At 41.4% G+C, this 18111-nt stretch overlaps 1 long non-coding RNA gene across 1 annotated transcript in view; it reads right to left on the reverse strand.

Annotated features, from left to right (window-relative positions):
- Window positions 1–11564: 11564 nt before the first annotated feature.
- Window positions 11565–18111, reverse strand: part of LOC138737656 (uncharacterized) — a 113418-nt gene continuing 106871 nt past the window's right edge. Inside the window, exon 5 of the long non-coding RNA XR_011341113.1 lies at window positions 11565–11981. This is a non-coding gene — a long non-coding RNA (uncharacterized lncRNA). The remainder of the gene's footprint in view (window positions 11982–18111) is intronic.

Raw genomic sequence — 18111 nt, forward strand, 5'->3', positions numbered from 1 at the left:
CCCCTCTCATCTCCAGGTGCGGCAGCTTCCCCAGCTCCACGCGATTGGCTGCTGCTTGTCAGTCCACCGGAGTGGGGCGCTGGAGTCACATACTGCTGAGTTGAGCGCCAACTTCTTGGCCGGTGGTGTAGACTGTGAGCTCCTGGTGTTAGGTCACTGCTTCGAGCATGGTATAGTCAACGGCCTGCTGCAGGTGCGAGAGCTTTTGGAACATCTAATCCAATTACATCTCAATCTTAGTATCAATCTTTGGTAAGCAAACATCTTTTAGATGATCCCACTGTTTGATATCATCTTGATAAGGAATATTCTCTTTATTCACAGGCATAGTCTTTTGAGTATATACACTTGGAAGATCACAAAATTCACTGCTATTTAATCCAGCAATCTGTTAATCTGAAACTATATTAGTTTCAATGTTCCTTTCATCATTCATTGTCTTCAGCGAGATCTTTTACCATGAAGATTAAGTTATTCATCAATTCAAAATACAAAACGATGCGGTATTTCCTGTATCAAGAAATGTGTAGGTCTTCAGTATGAAGCTTCCTTTTTTTTGCTTTAACCTGGACAGGAACTATTGGGAGAGCTTTTTCACCAGCCCCAATAAGACTGTCTGAACCGAAGCTGAAGCATTCTCTTTGACTGTGTCTTTAGTCTTGGATTCAGATTGTTTGACATCCTTCTCAACTTTACTTCATTAAGTATGCAGTAACTTGGGATGCTTTAAACTGCATATATCACAACTGAGTCATTTATTACAAGTTTTGTGGATGTGTCCTTCACACAATCAACCAAAACATATTCCATTCTTCTTTACAAAGATTAATTTCTCATCATACGACTTTTTCTCCGATTGTGAACATTTTTCTAAAGCATGTTATGCTTTACAATACAAATAGCTTTTATAAACAGTCTGATCTTCTTTTTCCCTTGTTTCCTTGTTCTTTCTTGTGCTCTTATATGACAGAGCAGTAACAATGGTACTTCCCTTTGGTTTCTGTTGAGATTATGATTTAGACTCCTTTACATCTTTAGGAACTATTGAAGTATCCTTAATATTTCCAAATGCTGTTATGGTGTGAACATATGCATGCCATTCCAAGAATTGCACAACATCCTCAAAGGTAGCGTCCCTTCCAGAATTCATTTTAAGTTCTGCAGCTTTGGTTTCCATAATTTCCTCATCTTATAAGGTAATTTATTTACAATAATCAACTAATTAACAAGCAAATTCAGCTCTTGCAAACGTATACTGCTTCCTATTGCATTACAACATCCTCTCAGAAAGAGTGCAGACTGTTCCAGGTAATGCAGATAATCTTTGGTGTTTTTAGTATTACTTTCAATGTGATGTTCAAAGGATTTTCATGACCATCAGATATTTTAATGGATCTCCATTTAAAAACTGGAATTTCTTTCTTAGGTAAACCATATCAACCTTGTTGCTGTGCTAACGTAGCGGAGATATCATTTTGTTTTGCTATGAGTGATAATATATTGTCTTGTCCACCCTGGCTTGCAACTGGTTGTCTTATGGTGAATGGAGCAAGCGGAATTTGAACTGGTGCCATAGGTGTACAACATTGATTTGTAACTGATAGCTTTAATGGGGATCCTTGGTATGTAAGTGATGGCATTGGTTAAGATCCTTGACTTGTCGCTGGTTCTTCAGCAACATGAAGAGACATCAATTGTTGAGTATGATCAACTCACATGGTTGAACCTGGTTGAAATGCTCTCCTTTCGGGAAGATTCATAAATTATGCACTCAGAAAAGATTGAATCTTTCTAGCTCTTTCCACAGGGTTAGTCATTGACATTCGAGCACTAGCAGCGCCACCCCTGACTCCTTGTTCGAGTATACTCGATTCTTGTGGCTGCGATACCCATTGACCTACTGGAATGTTAGGTGATACCCCTTTGGTTATTTAACTTTGAGTGATAGATCTTGCAGAAGCCTGAGCTTATGTTTTTACATTGGCCATCTTCATAGCATATTGTTCCTCTAGATCTATTTTTTTATTTTCTCTCTTCAATAATCTTTTTCTTTTCTCCAATCACTCACGTTGTATCTCTATAGTAGCCAAGTTTGCTGGTACTTGAGATGCATAGCTGATATGCTTGAAACGCGCGAAGCTGTACTTGCTCTAGATGCCTTTGAAGATTTTGAAGATCTTCCTGCACTCATAACCTTGGAAATACTATCATCAGGATTCACATCTGAACTTTCAGATATTGCTGATTGAGTCTCTATCTTCAGCATTTCACTCGATACAACACCAGTGGGGTTTTGCAACATACATTCATCTGTTTCAGTTCCACTAACCTGTAAACCAGCTAATGAGGCCTGCAGTGCCTTCTCAGAATCTTCTTCTTGCTTGGTAGTTGAAGCTGCTTCTTCACTGGTGGCTGGCTCCAATCTCCTGCCAAACGTTGTCTATCCGCCATGCTGGCTCAACTCACGATCAAACAGTTCTTTGAGAGGAGCTGTTTGCTCAAGGTCTTTAGCCCGATGAGACTTCTTCTTATGCATCTTGGATTCTTTACACTGCAGCCTGGCTTCTCCTGGCTTCCTGGTTCAACCTGGGAACTTTAAACAAATTTGTATCTTGCATGGTTCCTTTAAGAGGATTCCTTTGGCTGAATTCTCTGTGTTCTGTGGCATTTCACACACTGGCTTCCATATCAGTTGTTTTCAAAATATTTTCTGTGCTTCCTGCCAATTCTGCAAAACAGAGCTCTCTATGTTAGCTCTCAAGCCTAACAGGTAGCTTTCAAGGCTTCAGATCAAGTTCAAATTGTACAATCAGACATGTTCTAACTGAGGCTTCTAGAATCTTCTCACAAAATGTTTCTTTTAAGGCTTAAATGCTTTTGGATTTTAAATCTGCTTGTAAAAAGTTGAGTGCTTTCAGGCTTTCTTCCAAACAAAGTTCATAATTGTATTACTTTTTTTTGAATAATAATATAGATGACACTTTCCAATCTCTCACATGTCCCAATTTCAAAATATATTATCTTCACTGAAATGTAAGTGACAATATTCCGAATTACTAACTTAATATTTCAAATAAATCAAACTTTATATTTGCAGCTGTAAGTAGCTTTAATTCATTGATAAAACATTTTACATAACTTTGCATTGAGATTTTCATAATGATGAGTAATAAAGCATATTGTATAATAATAATGATATTCAACTTTAAACAAATATAAAAGACACAAACAAAATAAGATGAATTGAGGAATTCAAAGAAAAATATCTCAATATTCTTCTTCAAAATATGAAAGTATACTTTCCGTACTCCAGGATATTATGACATATGATGTCATAGTAACTATGGTAACACTACAAACAACATTTTGTTTAAAAGGGACTGTCATGAAATTAACAAAAATCATTAAACACGAGGTTTTAACCTTTACATTGAGGGCACCAACAGTTTTACACCTTGAAGGTCTTTAGCCTTGCACCAGCCATATTCTGATTACAGGAGAACCACTCTGTAAGAACACTGAGATAGGTAACAGCATGCAGAAGATGGGAATGCAACACAGTGATTAGTTAATGTTTATGCAATAGGTGGATACCTGAATATGGTTTAAAATGTTGGTGGGTTCTTGTATTCTGTGATAGTGGTCATATAAACACTGACATTTTTGACACAAATGGAAGGCAGGATGAGAATTATGGCCAGAAATCTATTTAGCACAAGTCCATGTGTAAGGCTGTTGTGCAACTCTGAAGGCAGAAGGGGCAGCAAGATAGCATAGTGTTTTAGCTCAACGCTACTTCAGACCCAGCAACCTGGGTTCAAATCCCCTGCCGACTCTAAGGAGTTTGTACATTTCCCAGTGATTGTGTGGGTTTTCTCTGGGTACTCTGGTTTCCTTCTAAAGATGTACAGGATTAATAGGTTCATTAGTGACATGGGTGCAGTTGAGCAGTGCGGGTAATGGGCCAGAAGGGCCTGTTATTGTGCTCTATCTTTAATATATTTTTAATTTCAATTATAAATATAATACAGTATTTAGTAAAACCCCTGGTATCCAGCACCTATGGGGATTTGTAGATACCAGATGTGAGTTTTATGGTTGCTTGAGACTGCATGTTGTGTGAATGGAGAACTATCGCCGAGGCATACCAATTTTAAACTTCTGTGTTTTTTACCCATTGATTTTTTGTGATTTTTTTTGCCGGTTCCTTGAATTCCAGATAACAGACTTTATGCACCTTGTCTTGTAATTCACTGCTCAAGGAGCCTTTCTACTCTAAGAAATGTCTCAGGCATTAATATTCTCTTTATTGGGAATATGAGCTAAATGTGTGGACATGGGGATGGTGCATAAAATTTCAGCCCAGTCTTTAATTGAAGCACATAAGCAGCAAGTGTTGTGGAGCTCAAGTTTGTAACCATGTATTTTTGAACATATATTCATTGTGACTGAGTTAGCACTGAGTCAAACTTTCAAAATACTATATTTCCTTATTTATTTTGGCAGTACAATTGACATTGTCGATGGTAAAAATATATTAGAGGCCTATATTTATAATAACTTTGCCCAATTATTGAATATCTTTGCTTTATCAGTTTGTTTAACATGAGTGTCAAATAAAAGGAAACAGAATTAAACACGTGAAATCACATGCTACCCATTTATATACACAATGATGTAACTAATTACCAGTCGAAATAGATCCAGGGTTAATTCTAGCTCCAGTCTAAACCACAATAGCACTCACTTAGATAAACCCATTAATAATTACCTTCCTGCTGTGGTTTGGAAGGAGATCAAAATATTTGACTGATTACCATATGTTAGATGCTATTCAGCCTTGAAGCTTTATAGTAGTAAAATGACAAGAATTTTGCGATTAGAAATTTGGAGCTGACTTTATATTTTGTGTATTATCACAGAACAGCATTCTTTTGCAATTTTTCTTTGTCTTAAAATGGTACATCTTTTATTAAATGCAACAGGCAGTTTTTAACCGACAGATTATTTAATTTTATTCTAAGATTTCTGTCCTTACTTTTCACTTCTGAACTTGAGAACTTGGATGGTTATTGGAACACTTGCGTTTGGAAGTGAAGTACAAAACATTTTAAGAGGATGTAGAATCTGTACCAGACTGGTATTTGGTATGTTTATTTAAGAGGCTTTGAGCTTTCTTAATTTTATCTTTGTACGCTTAGGCCTTTGGTTAATTGTGAAGCCAAAGTAACAACTGGAGCTAATTTACAAGCTGCCTTGGACTGCTGAGGAACACTGTGTATCTATCCGTTTATGACCTCAGGGTTCAGAAATGTAACCAATTGATCACCAGCCATTCATGATTCATATCCATAACAAGATCATCGTGATGTCCTTGTCCACTCCATACATTATATTCAACAACATAATTTTCCAAATTTCTCAGAGGATATTAGCATTGACTCAAGGACTACCATAATCAAGTATGGATTCTTCCTTCTTCATCCTCAAAATACTGTATATTGAGAAGTTACAAGAATCTAGAACAATTTTCATCTGCTTGGTTCCAAAATCATACACCTACTTAAGATTTTCTTTATTAATAAAAGAGGCATTTTATTTGTTTCCTGATATTTTTTTCAACCATTGACTCTCTCAGGAAGCATTTAAATGTAAGCCACACATCTTTCCTCCTCTAACCCCATCTTCCTTCTGGCTGTACATTCTGACATTTCTGCTGCCGTTAACCATCAGTTTTCATGAGCTGTCAGTCAACACTACAACTTTTGCTTATGAGCCTAGTAATATGGCTAAAAGTGCAATTCTCCTGCATTGCTGATTGAGAAGTTGGATATGTTGTTTATAATTTTTATAAAGTTGGATATGTCGTTTATAATTTTTAAAAATTATCATATGATGATTTTGATTGAGATTCTCAACTGGTGTTCACTTGATCACAGTATTTTCCCCCAACCCTGTTCCTTTTTCATCCGCCTTAAAGGAACTGCCTCAACCTTTTCCATGCAATTCCCTGCAAGGTTCTCCCCATCCCATACATGAATATTATTTCTGGGGTATTCTCCTATTATGTCGCCCCACCCATTTTTCTCTTTTATCTGTAGACCCTCAGCAACATTATCTGAAAAAGCTGAGAGTGAGAAAGAAAAGAAGTTGTGGTTAGTTACATTGTTATTGATGTCCCTTTCAGTGCATCAAGAACAGATTACAGCTGACAGATTGAACATGTTCTAGTTTGGGATATAGAACAGTCAATTTGTGCACAGCAAGCTCCCATGAAGAGCTATGTGATGATAAGCAGACAATTTGCTTTTAATGTCATTGGGACACTGATCAATGTTGCGAGGGCTCCAGCGATAACTCTGCTGCAAAATGTTGTCTTGGAATCTTCTCTCTCCATTTGACATGCCAGATAGTTCTCAGTTTCATTAGAAAATTGAGGCCTCTGACAATGCAACTCCTTCCTCTCTACTGTAGCTGCTACAATGAAATAGGTTATTGTGTTAGAGTCTCTGGAGCCAGTGAGCTCACAGGCTTCTTGCAGGAACAAGTACATCTTTACTGATTCCTTGTTCACGTCAATGACATGTAACTCCATTTTACCAGCCATTCTTTCAATCTCGGTAATTTAGAAAATAATATAGAATGCTAGTTGTGTAATGTCCACTACTGCACGGTGTAACATTTCCCCAGTTCTTTAAAGATTTAACAAGAAGAGTTTATACAGGGAAACTTTAGACATCACATATTTGAATTTTCAGAAGGCATTTGAAAAGGTGCTCACCTTATTTAAAAAGGGCTTTGCCAGCCCTACTTGCAGTCAAAAAGAGTTTCAATAATAATTCCTGAATATGAGGGAAGGAATTAGATTTATATCCTTCAGAATTTAGAATAATAGTGATCTTAAAACTCATGACATGACAAGCTACATTTCAGTCCCACCATCAACTCCATGGTCACCATTCTTGTGGTATTCTCATTACTTAGCATTTGTATACATTATCATCAGTTGTGTCTTCTGAGTTGATCCTAATCGATTTGTACTTGGGTTGCCACTTCCATCCTATTTGAAATGTTCCTTTCCATTTGCAAATTCATAGGGAGGTTAGTAACAATTTCTGAATTCTGTAGCATCTTTCATAGGTATTGATCCTTATGGCATTTTTCATTGTATTCACAATCACCCATAACTTCTCCACTTCCCTCCTACTCCCTTTCTTAATTCCTGGTTTATTTTGTGGAATGAATTGGGATCTGAAGTCTGGCTGAAACCTATATATATATCCATAACCACAAAATCTCCATTGTCAGCAAACTCTGTCATTCATTTGCTATAATTTTAAATAACATTTTTTTAACTATAATTACAACAAAATACAGTAATTAAAAGACTGTTAATTAAAATGCCATCTTCTTTTGAACTCGGCTACAGCTGCATATGGCAAATACTCACACAGCATTTACTCTTGAAATATCCAGATATCAACAATGCCTGTTCAACTATAAAGAGAGGTAAGGAGTAATAGCTGGTGTATATGACTGCAGAATAATGCACAGATTTAATACAATGGGAATCCCAGAATCCAGTCTGGCTTTAGACCAAGACTTGTAGTTTTGCAACATTGCTGAGAAATAGTTAAATTCACAGTTAATTGAGCTGGTGTTTATTCCAGCATTTCATGATATGTAATAAGCAGATTATGATGACAATTGTTGATGATGACTAGTACAACAGACTCCTTTCCATTATGCAGCCTGAAAATCAGCAAGAAGATTAATAAAGTGAAGAGCTTGGTGGTTTAGATTTAAATTCCTGTTATTTTTGTGCTGTATGGAATTATTGGAATCAATTTACATCTGTATTGAATCAGGAAATAGCTGGTCCAAAATCATTAGGAAATTAGCTCACCAACTCCCTACCAGTATTTAACAGGCTTGGGGTCCTTTCAGCTGTTGCTGTGGGCATGTGGTAAACAAGATGTGCTTGGATTGAACAAGTGATTGATGCCATGAGAGTCCACAAAAGAGTATTCTGCTGCTCAGTCAGCTCTGCTGGCTTCCCCCTCCATCTAGATAAAACAGTGTCCCAAATAACTACAACCTTTGCTATACTCTCATAAGTCAGCTCTGCAACTGAGCCAACATATACAGCAGCCACTGGAAAAGAACGACTTTGCTAACATCAACGACAACGAGGAGGTGGGATGTCACTCACAAAGAGGCAGCCAGAGCCCTTTGGGAGTGAGTTCTTGAACAGGACTGACACTTGCTGATGAGTCCCATTCTTAAATAACAGACTCATTGGTCTCACTTGAAGGGTGTAAATCATAGGGTAAAATTTTAAAGCCTGTGCAAATTTAAGGCTCAAAGCCAGAAATGCCATGATATTTTCGGTCTTGGCATCGTAAACACTTTTGAGTCTCTCTTGCAAACTTCTTTACAACCAGATCTACCTTGTTCCAACAATCTTGAGGAGTCTGCCACTTTTCTGCACAAAGGATCTCATGGCATATGCCCATGTTCCCCCTCAAATGGGTGAAAGTTACCACTCTCATTTCTGTTTATACTAGGACTGGTTATTTTTACTTGCCTTTACTTACTTTTTTCTTTCATCTGTGTAATCTAGCCTGTTGGGCATGTCCATATAGGGCAGACTATACAACATTTCCCAAACTACATAATGCTTTACATAGATGAAGGAGATTATCTGCCTATTTAATCTTCAGCGCTTGACATCCTGTTTTGCGGAAACTGCCAAAATGTTTGGCCTGGAAGTCAGCCTGAAGAAAACTGAGGTCCTCCATCAGCCAGCTCCCCACCATGACCACCAGCCCCCCCACATCTCCATCGGGCACACAAAACTCAAAACGGTCAACCAGTTTACCTATCTCGGCTGCACCATTTCATCGGATGCAAGTTTCGACAACGAGAAAGACAACAGACTCGCCAAGGCAAATAGCGCCTTTGGAAGACTACACAAAAAAGACTGGAAAAACAACCAACTGAAAAACCTCACAAAGGTTAGCATATACAGAGCCGTTGTCATACCCACACTCCTGTTCAGCTCCGAATCATGAGTCCTCTACCGGCATCACCTACGGCTCCTAGAATGCTTCCACCAGCGTTGTCTCCGCTCCATCCTCAACATTCATTGGAGTGATTTCATCCCTAACATCGAAGTACTCGAGATGGCAGAGGCCGACAGCATCGAATCCACGCTGCTGAAGATCAAACTGCGCTGGGTAGGTCACGTCTCCAGAATGGATGGCCATCGCCTTCCCAAGATCGTGTTATATGGCGAGCTCTCCACTGGCCACTGTGACAGAGGTGCACCAAAGAAGAGGTACAAGGACTGCCTAAAGAAATCTCTTGGTGCTTGCCACATTGACCACCGCCAGTGGGCTGATATCGCCTCAAACTGTGCATCTTGGCGCCTCACAGTTCGGCGGGCAGCAATCTCCTTTGAAGAAGACCGCAGAGCCCACCTCACTGACAAAAGACAAAGGAGGAAAAACCCAACACCAAACCCCAACCAACCAATTTTCCCTTGCAACCGCTGCAACCATGTCTGCCTGTCCCGCATTGGACTTGTCAGCCACAAACGAGCCTGCAGCTGATGTGGACATTACCCCTCCATAAATCTTCATCCGCGAAGCCAAGCCAAAGAAGAAAGAAAAGAATGGCTGCATTATTTCACTCTATGGCAACAATTTCCTTTGTTCTACAACCCACCTTTTTATGCTGCCTAGCCTAACTTGCTTGCTTTCTCTTTTTTTCTGTCTTCTAATGAAAGGTCTGCAACAAGAAACATTCAAATGCTGCCTGATTACAAATGTGGTGTCCAAGGTTGGTGCCTGAACATATATTAGAGGGGGACATTAGCAAGTTAAGGGGGTCAGGGATCAACCTGTCGACGGGGGTGGGGGTGGGGGTTGCTAGTCATTACAGACATTCCTTTGACATGGGACAAGAAGACGCTCATGAGCGACAACATGGATCCATTCCAATTTGCCTATCATAGCAACATGTCCATCTCACTGGCTCTACACGAAGCCCTGGAATCTTATTCCACTCAAAACTGATCAGGACATAGGACTCAACCAGAAACATCCACTGTGTAATTGGATCCTTGATTTCTTCACCTCCAGACCACAATCAGTAAGGAATGTTAAGAACCGCTCCTCCACAATCTCCATCAGTACCAGAGCACCACAGCTTCCTCCTCTACTCTCTTTACGCTTGGTACAACACCATCTACAAATTCGCTGATGATACCACAGCAGTGAGTTGTATAAAAAGGAACAATGAGTCAGCATACAAGAGGGAAAATGAAAACTTAGCTGAATGGTACATCAACAATAATCTTGCACTCAATGTCACTAAAACCAAGGAGCTGGTTGTTGACTTCAGGAAGGGAAAACCAGATGTATACAATCCAGTGATCATTAGGGGATCAGATGTGGAGAGGGTGAGCAAATTTAAGTTCTTAGTAGCCACTATCTCTGAAAATCTTTTCTTGGCCCAACACACTACTGGCATCATGAAGAAAGCACGTCAGTTTCTCTACTTCCTCACAAGTTTGCGGAAGTTTGGTACGACATCAGAAACTTCGGCAAATTTCTACAGTTGTGTGGTGGAAAGTGTGCAGACCGGCTGCATCACGGTCTGGTATTGGGGCACCAATACTCCTGAGTGTAAAGCCCTCCAAAAGATAGTGAACACAGCCCAGGACATCACAAGCGAAACTTTCCCGACAAATCAAGAAAATCTTCGGGGAGTGCTGTAGTCAGAAGGCAGCAGCAATCATCAAGGGTCCACACCACCTAGCATACGTTGTGTTCTCGCTGCTACCATCAGAAAAGAGGTGTAGGTGCTGCAAGACTGACACCACCAGGTTCAGGAACAGCTGCTCCCCCTCCACCATCAGACTCCTCAATGACAAACTCAATCAGGGACTCATTTACAGACTCTAACTTTTGCACTTTATTTTTTTTCCCTCTCTGTATTGCACAGTCATTTGTTTGCATTTCTTTATTTGTTTACATGTGTACATTGTGTACAGATTTTTTTGCACTACCAATAAGTAGTAATTCTACCATGCCCATGGGGGAAAAAAGAATCTCAGGGTTGTATGTGATGTCATGTATGTATTCTGACAATAAGTCTGAAATCTGAATCCATTTAGTTTCTTTTAGCATATTTCATTCTTGTTCTGGTTATTAGGGTTAAAAGCCAATTTCATTCTTAAATTGGGCAAATATGATTGCACTTCATATATAATCTATTTTCTAATCTATTGGAACTCAGGGGGAAGAACTTCCAATTTGTTGTTGGCTAATTGAACTTCTAAGTGCAGCCAATGCATTCCATATAACTATAATTACCTTTTGAACATATTGTTATTGAGGGTGGTTGGCCATTAAAGCTTAATGTTTATAATGTATAATAATTCCTGCAAAACAATATATTGTAAAATTGTGGAATAACATATACAGGTACTGTTTATGAATTTGCTTATAAATTGCAAATCAATGATTTATGACAAATGACTACATTAAATATTAGCACTAAGCTGCATGTTACTTCATGAAAATTACTATGTATTCCAGAAAGATACTAATTAGGGAGTAAGTGATATAAAACCACAGTAATATAATTGCTTTAACCATTGTTGAAGGAGCTTGTCAGGTTCTGTAGAAATGTATATAATGAATATTGATTTAGTCACAACAAATTACAGTGAAAACTGTTGCTTCCCTAGCTTAAAAAAATTATATACAATTCTGTTAGTCAAAGCCATAATCCTTTGATACTGATTTTTTTACTGGTATAGCTGAATGTTTCTTTAAAAAAGGCTTTGCTGCAGAACAGATGATGGATGTTAGAAAAAGCTATGGAGTAATGGTCTCCCTCACTGAAGCCTGCAGACCACAAGAGAGTTTGCTTCAGTTTACATGAGCATTTCTTCATCACTTTTCAAACACCTGAAAAATATGAAAGTGCCCCACTTAGAAAGTTGAAGATTAAAGGACTGGGATAGATGTTAGCTTACAGAGAGCTGAGGTTATTAGAGCTCTGTAACCCAAGTCTTTACTTTCATAAACCACAGATGATGAAATATACTGTCAGTTGATACCACATTTTCTTAAAAGAAATTTCATCAAGGGGATGGTGTAGAATTGGTGTGGAGAACTCCCCTTGCAGTCTGGGTGCCCCACAATGTAACATTAAATCAGCCAGAAGTTGTCTCATATTCAATGTCTCACTGCTGCAGTCAGCCACAGTGACCTGTGTTATGAGAGTAAAGACTGACAAATTTTATCTTGTGACTATCATACAGGTCTGCCACCTAAACATTATGTGAGCCTTGGGTAAAATTGAAAGGATGTGGTTTGGCCTCCACAAATGTGCTCTGTTAGAACCATAGAACACTACAGCACAGAAAAGAGACCATTTGGCCCTTCTAGTCTGTGTCAAAACATCATTCTGCTAGCCCCACTGACCTGCACCCATTCCGTAACCATCCAGACCTCTCCCATCCATGTATCTATCCAATTTATTCTTAAAAATTAAGAGTGAGCCCACATTTACCACATCAGTTGACAGCTCGTACCTACTCCCACCATTCTGAGTGAAGAAGTTCCCCCTAATGCTCCCTCTAAACCTTTCCCCTTTAACCCTAAAGCCATGCCCTCTTGTATTTATCTCTCCTGATCTCAATGGAAAGAGCTACTCACATTTACTCTGTCTATACTCCTCATAATTTTGTAATCCTCGATCAAATCTGCCCTCACTTTTCTATGCTCCAAGGAATAAAGTCCTAACCTGTTTAATCTTTCCCTGTAACTCAACTTCTGAAGACCCAGCAACATCCTATTAAATCTTCTTTGCACTTTTTCAATTTTACTGATATCCTTCCTATAATTTGGTGACCAGAAATGCACACAATACTCCAAATTTGGTCTCACCAATGCCTTATACAACATCACCATAATATCCCAACTCTTGTACTCAATTCTTTGATTTATGAAGGCCGAGATGCCAAAAGTTTTCTTCACAACTCTCTCTACCTGTGATTGTGGTGATATGTAATTACACCACTAAGTCACCAGGGGTCATCCCGGTGACCTTGTATATAAAGCAGTCCAGAGCTACAGTCTAGCCTTCCAGGTTCATCTTGCAGAGTCAAGACCTCTTAGTGTTGATATTAGTTTATTAAACCTGTCTTATACTCGCACTGCTGGCGTGGTTATTGTCAGTACAATTTAATAAACTAATATAATAGCTACTAGGATGGAAGCTGCTTCTGCTCCAATGCACATTCCCGACCACCTGGTAAGAAACAGGTAAGAAACAGCCAAGAGCCCTGCCTGCCTGTGGGTTTGCCAGTACAGGCACCACTGACCATAAACCCCGGTCCAATCAGAAAGGGGCCACTACAAGCATGGGTGGAAGGATCTCCACGAGTCGTGTTCCCGATCGCCATGTATGTGCAGAATTCCCGACCACTCCAGAGCCAGGGAAAGCAGACACCACTACCGTCACTCCCCCAGCAGCAGTTTCCCCAGTACCACGGAGACCTAACGATATGGCTGGGATCCCCTCTAAGCTCGCTGCAAATGTCCCAAAGTCAGAGACTCAGCCAACAGCCCCAAGCACCCAGGTTACTCCTCCAGCAGACACAAGCCCCACTAAGGCTCTACCAGCAACTCCGAGTACCCCAGGGTCCGCCCTTGCTTCACCTAAGGGACCAGAGAATGCGGTTTAGCCATGTGCTGCGACAAGACAAGCTGGAGCTCGACCCCAGAAATCCTGGAGCCGGCACGCACTTCGGCCACTGGTAGAGATGCTTTCTGAATTATGTGGAGGGTGCTGAGGAATTGGATAAAGAATTATTAATGCTGCTATTAGCACAGTTGGGAGACCACCCTCACTCCCTTATACAGGATGCCAGGTCCTACCAAGAGGCAATGAGCACTTTACAGAGGCATTACAGTAAGGGACATAGTGAACTCCACTCCTGGTACAGGCTCATGACCAGGTCACTAAAAGTAGGGGAGTCTGCCAGAGACTTTATACTCTCTCTGAAAGATCTGGCGAGAGACTGCAACTTTAAAGCAGTATCAGCTCAGGAGTTTGCGGAGGATCTTATTAGAGACAGAATTGTTGCGGGCATACGGTCCACTGACACGAGACATCGATTTCTGGAGTAAGGAATGGTGGGGCTAGAGGAGGCAGAGACTATTGCAGAAGCTTTAGAAAGCATCAGGAAAGAATTGGAGGAGTACTCACAGGACCCTGGGGCTGGGACAAACGTCACACTGCTGGACTCTCTAGCCCCACGAAAAGAAAAGTGCCTCACAGGAATTCACAGCAGCAGCACACCTTGAGGGCCCCAAGTCCTTTTCCTGTGAACAAAGAAAGCACCCCAGAGCCTTCTGCCCTGCCAGAGAAAATGTCTGTTCCAACCGTGGAAAACGTGGGTATTATGCAAAAGTCTGCAGAAGCCCCAAGGCCACAGCCAAAGTCCATTCTCATGCTAATGAGAGGCGGGAAAGCTCTTCTTTCTCCACAGACAAACAGAAGAAGAAGAATGTCATGTGCAGCCGGCCATCTTGGACAAATGCTACAAAGCAGAGGACAGTCTTCAGGAGATGAATATGACGCCAAGTATTATCGGATGGAAGGACACACCAGACTTGCTTCCCTACGCATGAATCAGGCGAGTCCACACAATTTATCTGATGCCACTGTGTGCATCAAAATTAATGATGTGAGGGTAAATTGCTTAATAGATAGTGGAAGCACTAAAAGTTTTATTGACCAGGGGTTAGTCAACCGCCTTGCCCTCCTCACACACCTGATTGAGCACCAGATCCTGTTAGCAGCCAGTAGCCTTGCAGCTAAGGTAAAACAGTTTTGCAGGGTTACTCTAGAAATCCAGGGCACAAAATACGAAGGGTTCAAATTGCTAGTACTCCCTCACCTCTGTGCCCCAGTGCTATTGGGGTTAGATTTTCAGTGCCAGTTAGAAAGCATTACAATAGTGCACAACGGGCCTCACCCCCCACTATGCCTTACGAAGAAACAACACTGCAGCCTGTCCTGAACATAGAACCCCTTCTGCTGTTCACACACCTGACCCCAGAATGCACACCAATAGCCACAAAGAGCAGGAGGTACAGCCCGATGGACAGAGCCTTCATTAGAACAGAGGTCTGCAGGCTACTATAGGAGGACATCATAGAGCAGAACACCAGCCCCTGGAGAGCCCAAGTGGTTGTAGTAAAGTCAGGAGAAATACTGCGCATGGTAGTGGATTACAGCCAGATAATCAACAATTTACACAACTAGATGGCACGCATAGCAGACATGGTCAACAACATTGCACAGTATAAGGTGTTCTCCACCATAGACCTGAAGGCAGTATACCACCAACTGCCCATTAGAAAAAGCGATCGCATTTACACAGCTTTTGAGACAGATGGCAGGCTGTATCAATTTCTGCGACTCCCCTTCGGTGTCACCAATGGAGTGTCCCTGTTTCAGAGAGAAATGGGCCGAATAGTAGATGAGTTCCAACTGAAAGCAGTGTTCCCCTACTTAGACAATGTGACAATCTGTGGCCACACTCAGGAGGATCATGACAAATTTAAAAAGCTTCTTCCAGGCAGCCAAGGAAAGGAACCTAACATACAACAGGGACAAATGCGTCTTCAGCGCCAGGAAGTTGCCAATCCTGGGCTACATAGTGCAGAATGGGGAAATCACCCCAGACCCAGCCTGTATGCACCCTCTCCTAGACCTCCCAGTGCCACACACACTGAAAGCACAAAAAAGGCGTTTGGGACTGTTCGCTTACTAAGTCCAATGGATCCCCAACTATGCCAACAGGGCCCGCCCACTTATAAAAGCCTCAGTTTTCCCATTGTGCCCAGCAGCCACCAGAGCATTCAGGGACATTAGTGTGAGAAGTGTCTTCGCGTTCACAAAATACGCTCGAGACAAAAGTTGAGAACAAAGAACATTTATTTATATTTACAACATTGCAAGGTTGGGTACTCTCCCCTTATCTCGGGAAAGTACCCCAAGGGCAGGAGCCTCTTTGTTTTTATACAATTTTTACTTCACCTCCCCTTACATTTGTCTTACGTTTGTCCTTCTTGGATTGGTTTGGCACTTTTCCCTATTCGTCTGACTCTTGACTGACTCCAACTTTCTCTTATCCCGTGCTCACACCTCCTTTCCCCACCCCCTATTAAACAAGCTCTTTGTGTGTACGTGCATATTTCTATGTCTGCTTAAATTCCTCTGTTATCTTGTTTACTTTGTTCTGCTTTTTCATGCGCCATTTTACACAAAGAACATTTTAGCTTTTTCCTTGCTTTTTTTCTTTCTACCTTCTATAACTGCTTCAGAACTCCTACCATTAAAATAATAACTGTTTCTAAACTCCTACAATCCACCCCTTAAAAAGAGCTACGCTTTCAAACCTGTCTAAATAATTGAGGTATCTTTTTCCCATAGTTTCAGAAGGTTCTCTGCCACTTCACCATAATCCTGTTGTTGCAGAACCGTAATGGGAGTGATTTGTTGAACAGCTCGTCTAACCAAACACTGGAGGCAAGGAAGGATGCAAGGGATCAGTATTAAGGCAAGAAGTATAAAGGCAATTTGCCAAAGTATTTTTTTAGCATTTGCCTCGGATGCCCCCCAAAGTTCCTCAACATGGTTATCCAACTGCACGAAAACCAACAAGGTCAGGTCAGATACAGCAATGAGCTCTCTGAACCCTTCTCCATTAACAATGGCGTGAAACAAGGCTGCGTTCTCGTACCAACCCTCTTTTCAATCTTCTTCAGCATAATGTTGAACCAAGCCATGAAAGATCAACAATGAAGATGCTGTTTACATCCAGTATCGCACGGATGGCAGTCTCTTCAATCTGAGGCGCCTGCAAGCTCACACCAAGACACAAGAGAAACTTGTCCGTGAACTACTCTTTGCAGACGATGTCGCTTTAGTTGCCCATTCAGAGCCAGCTCTTCAGCGCTTGACGTCCTGTTTTGCGGAAACTGCCAAAATGTTTGGCCTGGAAGTCACCCTGAAGAAAACTGAGGTCCTCCATCAGCCAGCTCCCCACCATGACCACCAGCCCCCCCACATCTCCATCGGGCACACAAAACTCAAAACGGTGAACCAGTTTACCTATCTCGGCTGCACCATTTCATCGGATGCAAGGATCGACAACGAGATAGAGATCAGACTCGCCAAGGCAAATAGCGCCTTTGGAAGACTACACAAAAGAGTCTGGAAAAACAACCAACTGAAAAACCTCACAAAGGTTAGCTTATACAGAGCTGTTGTCATACCCACACTCCTGCTCGGCTCCGAATCATGGGTCCTCTACCGGCATCACCTACGGCTCCTAGAACGCTTCCACCATCGTTGTCTCCGCTCCATCCTCAACATTCATTGGAGTGACTTCATCCCTAACATCGAAGTACTCGAGATGGCAGAGGCTGACAGCATCGAATCCACGCTGCTGAAGACCCAACTACACTGGGTAGGTCACGTCTCCAGAATGGAGGACCATCGCCTTCCCAAGATCGTGTTATATGGCGAGCTCTCCACTGGCCACCGTGACAGAGGTGCACCAAAGAAGAGGTACAAGGACTGCCTAAAGAAATCTCTTGGTGCCTGCCACATTGACCACCGCCAGTGGCCTGATATCGCCTCAAACCGTGCATCTTGGTGCCTCACAGTTCGGCGGGCAGCAACTTCCTTTGAAGAAGACCGCAGAGCCCACCTCACTGACAAAAGACAAAGTAGGAAAAACCCAACACCCAACCCCAACCAACCAATTTTCCCTTGCAACCGCTGCAACCGTGTCTGCCTGTCCCGCATCGGACTTGTCAGCCACAAACGAGCCTGCAGCTGACGTGGACATTTACCCCTTCATAAATCTTCGTCTGCGAAGCCAAGCCAAAGAAGAAGAAATAATGGCAATGAAGATAAGTGCTGAATGTATCCATGACCAGGAGCCACTAAATCATTTAGACAACCATGAGCAAACGGCGGGGTGCCATGTTTGCACAGGCACATGGGAGAGTT

This window comes from Narcine bancroftii, chromosome 6, assembly GCF_036971445.1.
Source record: "Narcine bancroftii isolate sNarBan1 chromosome 6, sNarBan1.hap1, whole genome shotgun sequence".
NCBI lineage: Eukaryota > Metazoa > Chordata > Chondrichthyes > Torpediniformes > Narcinidae > Narcine > Narcine bancroftii.